A 12,723-nucleotide genomic window follows, 5' to 3' on the forward strand; every position below is an offset into this window, starting at 1 on the left:
TATATAAATGCAGAACTGTTCCGCTGGGCCTTCTTAAATGAGACTCCTCTCTTTCATCTCCCAGTCATTTCAAAAAGCAGATAGACTTGTTAGAGGTTTTTAATGCAATGATTTATGTTTTATCTTGCCTGGTTTGAGGCAGCATTTATTTAGCACTAAATTCTTCCCAAGCCTGTATGTGAGGGAGAAATATTTCAGCACAATATTTGGGGCTCAAAATGGTGTGTCTGTGTGCATATGTGCATGTATGTACACATGTGTGGGGTGTGGGTGTGTCTGTACTTGCTTCATCAGAGGGAAATAAGGAATGGTTTTTCTTTTTTAGGAATTTAATGCTCCAATTCACTTGGATCATTGCACCTCCAGCCAAATTAAGAGAAACAGGAAGGAAACAGTATTTGAAAATTCTCTATCTAATAACATTCAGTCTATGGTGAATAATGAACCCTTTGGAGAGGAAAAGAGTGAGCAAAATTGTGTATTTTTATTAGATTCAATAAAATAAAAAATCTCTGACCCTCTTTGATCTATTAGAATTTTTAAACATTAGTAGATGCCCTTTCTAATAGGTTGCTTATCTTTTCCTTTTCCCACCTTGTTGTTCCAGAAAGGGACATGCAGCTCTTTGGATCTGAAGGTGAAGAGCTGATTTATAAGGTTCCCATGATAGAATAATGCAAACACAGAATGGTTTGGGTTGGAAAGGACCTTACAGATCATCCTCATTCTAAGCCTGTGCCATGGGCAGGGACAACTTCCACTAAACCATATTCCTCAGAGCCCTGGTCTATGTTCATTCATAAAGAAATAAGCAGTGCTCTCATTGATGTCTGTGCAATCCAAAGAATTAAGATTCTTTGGAGTAATCCAGGACTGTTAAACCAGATTCCATATGAAAGGACGAGTTAAAATTTCAGCCTTGAGAACTTTTTGTTTTTATTCTTTGTTTGACTGTCATAATGGTTACATTAGGGGTACAATTCAACTTATTTATTCCAATTGTGAAAGCTTAGGTGATGATGGCACATCCACAATGGATGGAAGGAAAAGTTCTTTAAAGACAACTGCCCTAAATATCCTTGGGGCAAGGAAACAACACTCTAAAGAAACTAGATTTTGAAAATAATGAAGCTGACTGGCCTGTCATTGTGTTATGCAGCATATTATTCTCTCTAATTAGAAACAACTGGTACCCAGAAGGTGGTCAGGCACTGAAGAGGCTCCCCAGGGCAGTGGTCACAGCCCCAAGGCTGTCAGAGCTCAAGGACAACACTCTTAAACACATAGTGGGATTGCTGTGGTATCCTGTGTAGGGCCAGGAGTTGGACTGGATGATACTTGTGGGTCCCTTCCAACTCAGGATATTCTATGATTTAAAAACCTCCTTTTTGCCATGGAAATAAATAATACAATAAAAGGAGTTGACTGGAAAAAATAGTGAAAGATATGCACCTTAAACCATCTGTTTAAAATAAGATGATATCTTTGATGCAACAAGTAACTGAGCAGTAATAAGAAAATTAACCCATTTGTCTTTGAAATGACAAGACTCAATTTTTATCTTGGGAAAAGAAAAGGGAGAATTGGATTGGCAACAGACAGAGGAGTGGTTGTCTTCTATATCTCAAGCTGGGGATGAACTACAAAGGTGCTGTACAGGACACTTCCAAGAGATTACTTATCCCAATAAGCTCAGACACATATTTCACACTGGAGCCCAAGTGACACCTGTTGCTCTCCATGAGCTGCAGAACCAGTTTAGGGATGTTAAACTTCTGCATAGGACTTGGTCCTTTCTCTTCTGTTCCTGGTACTGTTTTGCTTAATCAAAAGGTTAAATATTGCCTCAGCAGCAAAAGAAAAATCCTGAACATCCTGGTGGTTTACAGACCATCATCCTGACAGCTGTTGGCTTCAGCCCAGTTACCCCAAGTTCCCTGAGAGCCTCTACCCCACTGGAACACCTTTCCAGATTGTATGGATCTAGTGGAAGATGCTCCTGCCCATGGCAGAAGGGTTGGGACTAGATGATCTTTATGGTCCCTTCTACCCAAACCATTCAGGATTCTAGAAATTTTGGAGATATGTCCTTTGGTTTAGATGCCAAGTGTCCCAAATGCCTTTGCTGGAATTGCCTGTCAGGAGGGCAGTGACCACCCTTCTCAATACTGCACAACAGGCCCCCTTAGCTGGAATTGTGAGAAGGAGGACACGCACTAAATACTCATCTTCCAAGTCTGAAATGCTTCCAAACATGTCAAACAAATATATAAAGAAACTTAAAACTGTTTTTTGGATATTCTAACTCTAGCAATTTACCATTAATATTAAAAAGGAGCTTCCTGCCAACAGATACTTGAAAATACTGTCAAAGCTTTACATGCCTATGCTGTATTTGTATTTATATTTGTGTTTACATATGCAAATGTTATTAGTGAAAAAAAACAAAAAAATTCAGAAGGTGCTTTTTTTCTATATTTCATTATGAATTATATGAATTGACAAAATATAAAGTGATATTGGATGAAGGACATTAGACATATATGCTTGTTCTTAGACATCACCATTTCTGAGAATGATGTAAAAGAGATTGATGTAAAAAGTTTAAGTGGCTCAATTCTGCTCCTACCAAAGTCATGGTAACTTTTTTATTTACTTTAGAAGGAATAGCATTGAAGAGAAACATAAAATTAATTTTAATCTGTATTTATACATACATATGTACACACATATATATATTCTGAATATTTTTCTGAGCTAATAAATCTATAGAACAATTCAATCAACTGAATTGTTTGTTTCATAAATGGGGAAATACCTTCCTATCAAATGCAATTATTGCAGGGAATATCTTAGGTAGGCAGGATACTATAGCATCTCTTTAACAGTGTTATATTATTTTAATTTGGAAAAGTTTTCAAAATATAATTTTTCTAGACATTTCTATTCTTAAGAAATAAAATTCAATCAATGCTTATACTCTTTTTTTTTCTTTCTTTTTTTTTTTTAATAAACATGTTATAAAATATTTCCCAGATTTCTTCTGGTAGAGATTTAAGTTTATTTGTGTGGAAACGAAACAAAACCAAACAAAACAAAAAGCCTGTAGAGAAAACAGTGGCTGAGAAATGTCATTTATTTCAGTCCCTATTCTCATTTCTACTCTTACTGACATAAAGTCCAGTTGTTTCCCCAGCACTGCCAAGGCCACCACTGACCCATGTCCCCAAGTGCCACATCCACAGGGCTTTTAAACCCTCCAGGGCTGAGGACTCCACCACTGCCCTGGGCAGCTGTGCCAGAGCTGGACAACAATTTTGGGGAAGAAATTCTTTCTAATACCCAACCTAAACATCCCCTAACACAACTTGAGAGCTTTTTCTCTTATCCTGTCATTTTTCCCTGGAAGAAGAGACTGACCTTCACCTGGCTACAAACTCCTTTCAGGGAATCATGGAAAAATCTTCCCTGAGCCTCCTTTTCTCCAGGCTGAGCCCCCCCAGCTCCCTCCCTCACTCTTCATCAGGCTTTTGCTCCAGATCCTTCACCATCTCCATTGCCCTTCTCTGAACATGAAAATCCTTTTACCTCCACAAAAATTGATGCAAATATTGCTGAAAACAGAAAAAATACCCTCACAAATTCTGCTCATCTTTTGGCCAGAGAAGACCTAAAAACATATGCTATGTATGTGCTGTAAAATGAAATTGCTCAAGGAAATATTACTATGCCTGGAAACTCCGCAGTTTCAGGACCTGAAATCATTTCCAAAATGCATTTTGTGAGTGGCCACACAGTGTTTTGGGGACCAAGAACTCTTCTAATGGATGTGGCCAAATTTGCTGATGACACCAAGTTGGGAGGGAGTGTCGAGCTGCTGGAAGGCAGGAGGGCTCTGCAGAGGGATCTGGATGGACTTGAGAGATGGGCTGATTCCAATGGGATGAAGTTCAACAAGGCCAAGTGCAGGTCCTGCCCTTTGGCCACAACAACCCCCTGCAGCGCTCCAGGCTGGGCACAGAGTGGCTGGAGAGCAGCCAGGCAGAAAGGGACCTTGGGGTACTAATTGACAGGAAGCTCAACATGAGCCAACAGTGTGCCCAGGTGGCCAAGAAGGCCAATGGGATCCTGTCCTGTATCAAAAACAGCGTGGCCAGCAGGACCAGGGCAGTGACCCTTCCCCTGTACTCTGCCTTGGGGAGGCCACACCTTGAGTGTTGTGTTCAGTTCTGGGCCCCTCAGTTCAGAAAGGATATTAGAATCATAGAATCATAGAATCAATTGGGTTGGAAAAGACCTCCAAGATCATCGAGTCCAACCCTTGGTCCAACTCCAGTCCATTTACCAGATCATGGCACTCAGTGCCACAGCCAATCTGTGTTTAAAAATCTCCAGGGATGGTGAATCCACCCCCTCTCTGGGCAGCCCATTCCAATGCCTGATTACTCTCTCTGGAAAGGATATTGAGGGGCTGGAGCGAGTCCAGAGAAGAGCAACAAGGCTGGAGAAGGGACTGGAGCACAAGCCCTATGGGGAGAGGCTGAGGGAGCTGGGGGTGTTCAGCCTGGAGAAGAGGAGGCTCAGAGGTGACCTCAGCACTGTCTAGAACTACCTGAAGGGAAGTTCTGGCCAGGTGGGGGTTGGTCTCTTCTCCCAGGCACTCAGCAATAGGACAAGGGGGCACGATGGGCTCAAGCTCTGCCAGGGGAAATTTAAGTTGGAGATCAGAAAAAAATTCTTTCCAGAGAGAGTGCTCAGGCATTGGAATGGGCTGCCCAGAGAGGGGGTGGATTCACCATCCCTGGAGGGTTTTAAGCTGAGCTTGGCCGTGGCACTGAGTGCCATGATCTGGTAAATGGACTGGAGTTGGACCAAGGGTTGGACTTGATGATCTCGGAGGTCTTTTCCAACCCAATTGAATCTATGATTCTATCATGAATGGACTTTAGGGACAGTGATCACTCAGGACATACTTAATTTGCCATCAGATGCACCACCAAGATTGCTGCAGGAGGAGCATGTGAGTGATCTGAATGTTTGCTTTGGTCTTGTATGATTTCCAAGAAAAAATAAAGTTCAAAATGCTTTCATCAGATTTACAAAATATGAGGAAAGTGATATCAGAGGAAAACTTCTGCTCTTCAGGAAGTTTAGCATAGAAAACAGATGACAGACACTTTCAGAAAAGTTTAAAAATTATTTGAGTAATGAAATAGAAACATTATTAATCAGTTTTGGCAGATGAGAAACTACAGTACAGAGAGATTAAATCCTGGATTTTGAGTTTCAATTATGTATATATACATACATAAATTTATATATGGGAGCTCCTGCTGCTTTAGAGGACTCACTGTAACTGGGCAAGTTTCTAAAGAGCACAGTATGCTGCAAACATGGCCTTAAGCTGCACAATAAAATCTGAGTGCTGTTGATGGCAGTAGAAAAACATGAAAATGTTCCATTTGAAATGTCTGCTTGTTGAAAAATGTTTCTTAAACTGGAGTTTTCTATAGAAAATGTTTCTTAAGAGAAAAATGGCTTACATTTTTGGCAGCTGAAAATTGGCTAGAATTCAATTTTTTTTTCCCCAACTCTTGGCTTTCTGACAGAATTTTAAACACTTTCCCCAGCAAGGCTATCTGAAAATGCAGAATTTCAAGTTTTTCCTCTAAATACTTTCCTACAATAGGACACCTTTTTTGTCTGCTGATTATCTGGCTTTTGGGAAAGCACCAAGGAAGTGGGTGAGTTTGGTTACTTACTGAAAAGGTGATGGGCACTGCCATACCCAGCCTTAAATCTTGTGTCCAAGGTGCCCAAGAAAATGGTGGCAAAACCATGAACTACATTTGGATCTTCCAAATCTTTTCCTTAGTAGGTACCATCCAACTGTCCCTTAATGCAGATGGTCTCATGCAACTTCCCATGGATATTATGGAGTGGAAAAGCAGGAATTCATTTTCTTCTGCTGCCCAGTGCAACAGCTCAGCACATTGGCAGGGAATTTCCTTACATGCCCTGAGTGAATTCCCATTTTAAGGACTGGGAGAGCAGACTCTGCTCTGGCAGTAATTTTTTTTTGTTTGCTTTCAGTACAGAAGGGATCAGGCAGATAATTTGGGGTTGGAGCAGGGGGAGAGCAGGAAGAAGAAGGGATGCAGCTCTGCAATATTTCCCCCCGTATAGCATCACTTATTAAAATCCTGTTGTCCTGACCATTGTTGCTGCCATTGAAGTCTGGTTTATTTACTTGAAAATCTGATTTGTTTCATTTTATTACTGTGTTTGCCAAGTAACTGATATCAGATTCTGCAGGAAAGAGCTGCCATTTACCAGCAGGCTGTGATGGCTCTGACACGGTCTGCAGGACCGGCTCCAAGGCTTGCTCTGCCCCGGGGGCTCTCACAGAAATAAGATTACTGGCAATAACTGCTTCAACTGCTTTGAATAACAGACACAACTCAGAGAGCATAAAATTAGCATAAACACAGCATCAGTGTGTTCCCTCGGCGGATCCGAGACAGGCAGGATATGGAAAACTGAGTGAAATGGGGTCAGGCGCTGCTGAAATCGGGAAGGCAGGAAGAGCTGCCGAGCGCAGGGCTGGTGTTGCTGCTAATAAATAAATAAATAAAACGATGGCCATGAAGTTTTAATGATCACACAGTCAGAGGGGTGGGTATTAAAAATGCAGCATCAATGGCAGAACACCCAAAATGTTGCATTTCCCAAGGCAAATTACTCCTTGCCATCCTTTGGCTTTTCACTCCTGATTGGGTGGAGGGAGGGGGAAGAAACAGCAATAATGGTAACAGAAATAATAACAATTTCCTGTTGTGAATTTCCTGGCTTGGTTTTGTTGAGAGGGGTGGGGGTGGTGGAAAGAAAAGGTGAAGGGAGGGCACACAGGGATAATCTGAGGAGGATGCTCTAGATCTGTTAATGAGGGTATCGAGTATTTTGAAGCACTACCTCTTTTTATTTATCAAATATTAAAATGGGAGATGCTTCCTGACACATTCAATGAAGAAGTACATTAAGAGGGGAAGGCACAGCAGCCCTGATTTTGCAGTTTTTCTAATGAGATATTGCAGATACCATTTGCAACAGATTTACCCATGGAGCTCTGAATTTCCAAACACTCAGACCTGTTCATACAGACAGATCAGGAACTAACACAGCCTTAAAAACAGAAGTTCCTCAGAAACCCAAAGTACTGAAAAAAATCCCCATGAGAAGTGTGTCTATCTCATAAACAGGGTGAGATTTGGGATATTGTTTTCAAAGAAGCCTTGAAGCTTTGAAGAAGAGATGCCAGAGGAGGATAATCCACATTGGTGGGGCATAGGTGATTTTCATTCAAGAAATAAAATGTTTAGGGCTCTGCTCCTACTTCCCACTGTTGGGATTTTGTCTTTCAGATGAAATGGGGACTCTCTCCAAATCTCAGAGTCAAAGCCCTTTGTCAAGCCAAATTACAAAGCAGAGCCTGGAACACAGTTTCAGAAAAGTGCTTTAACCACAGGTACTTCAGGTTAAGCCAGTGTTCCATGTTTCAACCATCTTTAACCACTTAAAAAGAAAATATAAAAAATACTTATTTTCCTAAAAATCCTTAGGGATGGTTTAGGAAGCTTGTTTATCTTCCTTTCTTCTCCACCCTTTTCTCACTCCCTCTCTCATTCAGGAGCTTTTTCATGGCCTTGGGGGGGAGCATTGGGGTGTTATGAAATATTAATCTTTGCCTGAAAAATGATGTGTTAATGCTCAGGAATATGACATGAGGTTTCCAATGACACAGGTGATAGAGAAGATGAAGGGGAACATCCAGAAGTGCATAACTTTAGCAAACCATCTTCAAGACAATAAACTGTTGATGCCAAAAGGGTTTTTGTTCTGATTTTCACATTTTGTAGATTTTAGGAACACAGTAGTTGTAGATTTTTAGAGGGTTAATATTTCTAACAGTTTAATGCCTTTCTATCACTACCCCTGTCCCAGAACAGGGAGCTCAAATTCCTTTAGTTAATTAATCTTGTTTAGACTCCTTTCCAAGGTAGAGCTGAAGGATATCAGAAGGCCCACAGAATGAAACATAAACACAGGTCAGAGTGACCCAAAAGCCAGAACTGGATGAACTCCAAGAGACCTTTGTGTGCCTGAGGAAGAAGAGCTGATGAAGACAGAGGGTCTTGATGACCCCAGACCCAATTCCAGGGGTTGGACCAGGGGTGGGACTGGGGCTGGACTGAGAAATGTGTAAAGCAATGATTGGAGGGATCTTATTATAAAAGCCATGGAAACAAGAACTGGGGCACATGCCTGTCATCCTGTATTCCTGTGGGCTGTAGGCCCTGTGTTATTAAAGGACCTTTACTTTTTATCTTACCCTACACTAACGTGCTCAGAGTCCTGTTTTTGGAGGGAAGGGTCATTCCCAGCATCACTGTGCAGGGATACAAAGGAGAAGAAGGAGTCTGGCTAAGAGCAAAGCATGGCATACCTTTTTTTTCTTTTTTTTGACTGGGGTTTGCAGTCAGTTGTCTGAGGAAATAAGGTCTAGAGAGCTTTACAGTGAGTCTTTACATTCTTGCCATTTTTTTCCTTATTCTTACTATCTTCATGGCCTCTTGAATTTTCTGAATTGAAATAGGGTCAGAGAAGACCCTGAGAGAAACAGTTCTGCCAGCCTAGCCAGCAGCTGCCTTTAAAAAAATTAAAATCCTGCCATTGTGAAGTTTCAAGGCCAACAAAATTTATGAGCAAGCTTTGGATGGGAAATGAAACCCTTGACAGTGTGCCCTTGTCTATAAAAATAAGCACCAATGACCCTCTGTCTGTTGCTGACACATCCAGAGGAAAGGGCAAGTTTAAAAAGACCCGGGAAACTAAACTACTTTTTCACCCTTAAAGGTGGTCCTTTCAGGTCAGAGGGAAGCCACATGGGTGTGGAGCATGAGTAGAGCCTGCCTGGGGACAAATAAAAGACTTTGCTGTCCCCAAGGCATCAGTCCAGCATCCCTCACCAGCACCACATTCGTTAAACAAATAAGCAGATGAATGTACCAGAAGAACACGCGAGGAAAAACAAATCAGACTTATAAAATGTCTTGGAGTCCAGCCATGATTTTCCTATGGAGAAAAAACCCCAACTTAATTCCAGTCTCATTCTCACAAAGGACCTTTTTCCTCTATTTCTATTGGGGTTAAACAGCATTTAATTGATTTATTCAGGAATATAATTGATTCTGATGATGGTGGCAGGACTAAGCCCTCAGACTGCAGCTTTCTGGTGCTCAGGCTGTCCTGGTCCTCGTTCACTGAGTGCACTGCAGCTCCTGTGTGAGGGGCAGAGTTGCCCTGGGCTCCCTCCACAATCCATGAGAAGAGAAAGGCTTCTCCAGAGTGGTGCACATCTAGCCTGGGCTAAATGGTTATCTGATAGCACTTTTCACAGTGACTGTGACTGGGATCACAGATGACTGCATGGGATACCAGTCAAGTTTAGTTTACTCATAGAAATACAGCCTTAGCAGCCAAAACTGTCATTGGCTCTTGCTCCTTTCCTGTCTCCATTTGATTGCCTCTTGTACCAAACAGGGATCAAAAGCTTTGCAAATCATATTTTTGGTTTTGCTTTTGCCATTTTCCCTCCACAGAATCACAGAATGACTTAAGGTTGAAAAGCAACCTTAATGTTCATCTCATTCCCACCCTCCTGTGATGGGCAGGGACACCTTCCCCCAGGTAAGGTTACTCCAGGCTCCATCCAACCTGGCCTGGAACACTTCCAGGGATGGGACAGCCACAATTTCTTTGGGCAACCTGTGCCAGGGCCTCACCACCCTCACAGGGGAAAATTTATTCCTGATATCTAACCTAAATCTATGTTCCTTCAGCTTAAAGCTTTTTGATGACTCATGGCTTTATTTAACATGACAGTGGTCAAATACAAAGGCTTGTGAGGTTTACAATCATCTTCATTGCACTGATTTCTCACCTGTTGTCCTAGTTCAGCAGGAGGGACCAGCTAACCCTATGTGGGGGTGATCAAAGCTGTGTGTTCTACCCCCTCTATTCATTCCCCAAGGACAATGGGCCATTAGCAGCAGCTGCCCAGGGAGCCATTATCACCTTCACACCCAGCCTGAGGGGGTGGAGCTGCCAATGGGCCATCAACAGTTCAACACCCCCTGGCTCCCAGAGTTAATCACCCAATGTGTGAGTCCCCACCCAGGGGGAGGGACTGGGTGCTCCCTGAGGGTACAGAAGTGGTGGGTAAGAAGACCTCAGGAACTTCTCGTCAGATCCAGAGGAGCAGCAGGACCTTGACAGGAGGAGATCACTGCTCTCACCCAGACCACAGCCCTCACCTGCACCAACAGGTTTTTCATTTCCTTTTGCTCTGGACTGGGGGGAGCCACAGGGGTCTCAGCACAAGGGCAAACAAACCCCCTTGTGTTTGTGCCCCAGGACACTGGGTTATACTGCTGGGTTTTGTGAGTTGAAAGCAATTTCCCTTGTGTGTCAGTGTATTTATTGTAATATTATTATTAAATTTTAGCTCTGACTTATAATCTCTCTCGTGGTGAGTTCATTTCCCCTGCTGGTTTGCCTTTAAACCAGCACACCTGTATAAATCCAGATTTGAAGGATTTGGCTGAAAATTAGACCTTGAGTGAGAAGATTAAAATGATGTTAAATATGGTATCACCCATTTTCAAAAACTATCTAAATGTGGAATCTCATCTCTCGGTGCTGCCCCTACTCATTTTCACTCTCAATGGCCACTTTAACATATACTCTTTCCTTATTTTGATAGAAAATAAATTCACATCTTAAAGAAGATTTTTATTTTTCACTGAAAGATTTATTTTAATGAAAGCATTGCATAATAAACTTTTGCTCTCTGTTATCAGGCAGCTTCAACTGAAAGCAACACCTGTTAATCTCTAATCATCTAAATATGATCTAATTTTGATTAAGGACCATAAAATAAAGAAACTGACTTAAACTATCACTGGCAATACACATTTACTAAAGTACCATGAGAGTTCCATGAATATTTTTAGAAGCTGTTAATGTTACTCTCTGATATCAATTAGATTTGTGTAAGAAACCAGTTCTGATTCAAGTAAGACTAACCATTCTTAGTTTTGGATGAGGAGTGTTTAAAAAGTTTCACTTAAACTGTTGTTCTAGGAAAAGAAAATTAAAAGAAATGCACTTTTAATTGGATAAATACCATGGGGAAAAGAAATAGATTATCCTACTGGTCTCCTGAAAGTTGTTTTGAATACTAATGAAATAAATAAAAATATTTTCCTAGTTCACAGGAGTGCTGGGATGCCAAATGCAGCCATGAAAGGAGGTTGTAACATGGTGAGGGTTGGACTCTTGCCCCAGGCAACAAGCAAGAGGACAAGACAAAATGGCCTCAGACTGCACCAGGGGAGATTCAGGTTGGACATCAAGAAGAATTTCTTCATGGAAAGAGTTGTCAGGCCTTGGAAGGGGATGCACAGGGAGGTGGTGGAGTCACCATTCCTGGAGGTGTTAAAGGAATGACTGGACATGGTACTCAGTGCTCTGGTCTGGCTAACAAGGTGGGGATTGGTCACAGGTTGGACTTCATCATCTTGGAAGTCTTTTCCAATATAAATGACTTTGTGATTAAAATAAAAAAATATAAGTGTCCTTGCTATTCTTAGTTCTGATTATGATGGTAGAAGCGAGTTCTTGGTTGTCCCTACATTTGGGAGAGATCTTCAGCTTTGGATGCATCTTTGGCTTTAGTGGATTTATGGCTTGTGTCAGGCAGGCAATGAGTCATCAGCCATCACATCCATTCAATTTTTAATTTATTATCTAGAACAGAAGTCTCTGGCAAAATAGGTTACCTATTTCATGCTTAGAAATCAAGTGTAAGTGGGGACAGGCATGAGAATTTGCTGAGAGAGCTGTAGCACAGACACAAATAGTTGTCTCATTTAAGCAATGTTGAACATCCACCAATACAGGGACATCAACAAAAACAACGAGAACTGAATGTAACACAACATCATAGAGTAAAAGAAAAGTTCCATTAGTTTATTCATTATTTAATGAGGGTTTTTTTTATTGTGCTTTGTTCTAAGTACTTCCCTTTCAGTCCAATAAATATATACTAGGCTCATTTTTCACATATCAAATGATAAATTCATCCCAGGGCAAATTCCCCAAAGTTCTTATTTCTGACACTTTGTATAATAGCATTGGTAACTTTTGCAGAAACTTCAATAAGCAGCATTTTCCTGAGTTTATGCCATTACCTATTCACTGCAGATTTCTAGAAATGTTGGAACAGAGATGCTAATGGAGAGACATTGTGCTGTGAGGTTTACAAGAGAAGCTTTGGAACTCTGTAAGGGTACCAAGAGCATCTTACTTAGTGGCATTTCCAACAGAGGTCAAACAGGGCAGCTGCTAAAAAAAAAAAGAGAAAAAATAAAGTAGTATTTTAATTGGAGGGAGTTGGAAGAGCAGAGAGAAACTCTTGATTTCTGAAGCTGTTTCTATTGCTTGAATCATGTTTTTATGGGTCCATCATAGACAACAATCAAGACTCCTTGTCTTGTGGGTAACTAAAGTAAACAATAAATACATAGAGGAATCAGGACACCAGCAGCAGCTGTGGCCTTGATTATTCTTAGCTGCTTTCAGTCTCACAGGGTCCATTTGAAT

The sequence above is a fragment of the Pithys albifrons genome, chromosome 2 (genome assembly GCF_047495875.1).
Source record: "Pithys albifrons albifrons isolate INPA30051 chromosome 2, PitAlb_v1, whole genome shotgun sequence".
Taxonomy (NCBI): domain Eukaryota; kingdom Metazoa; phylum Chordata; class Aves; order Passeriformes; family Thamnophilidae; genus Pithys; species Pithys albifrons.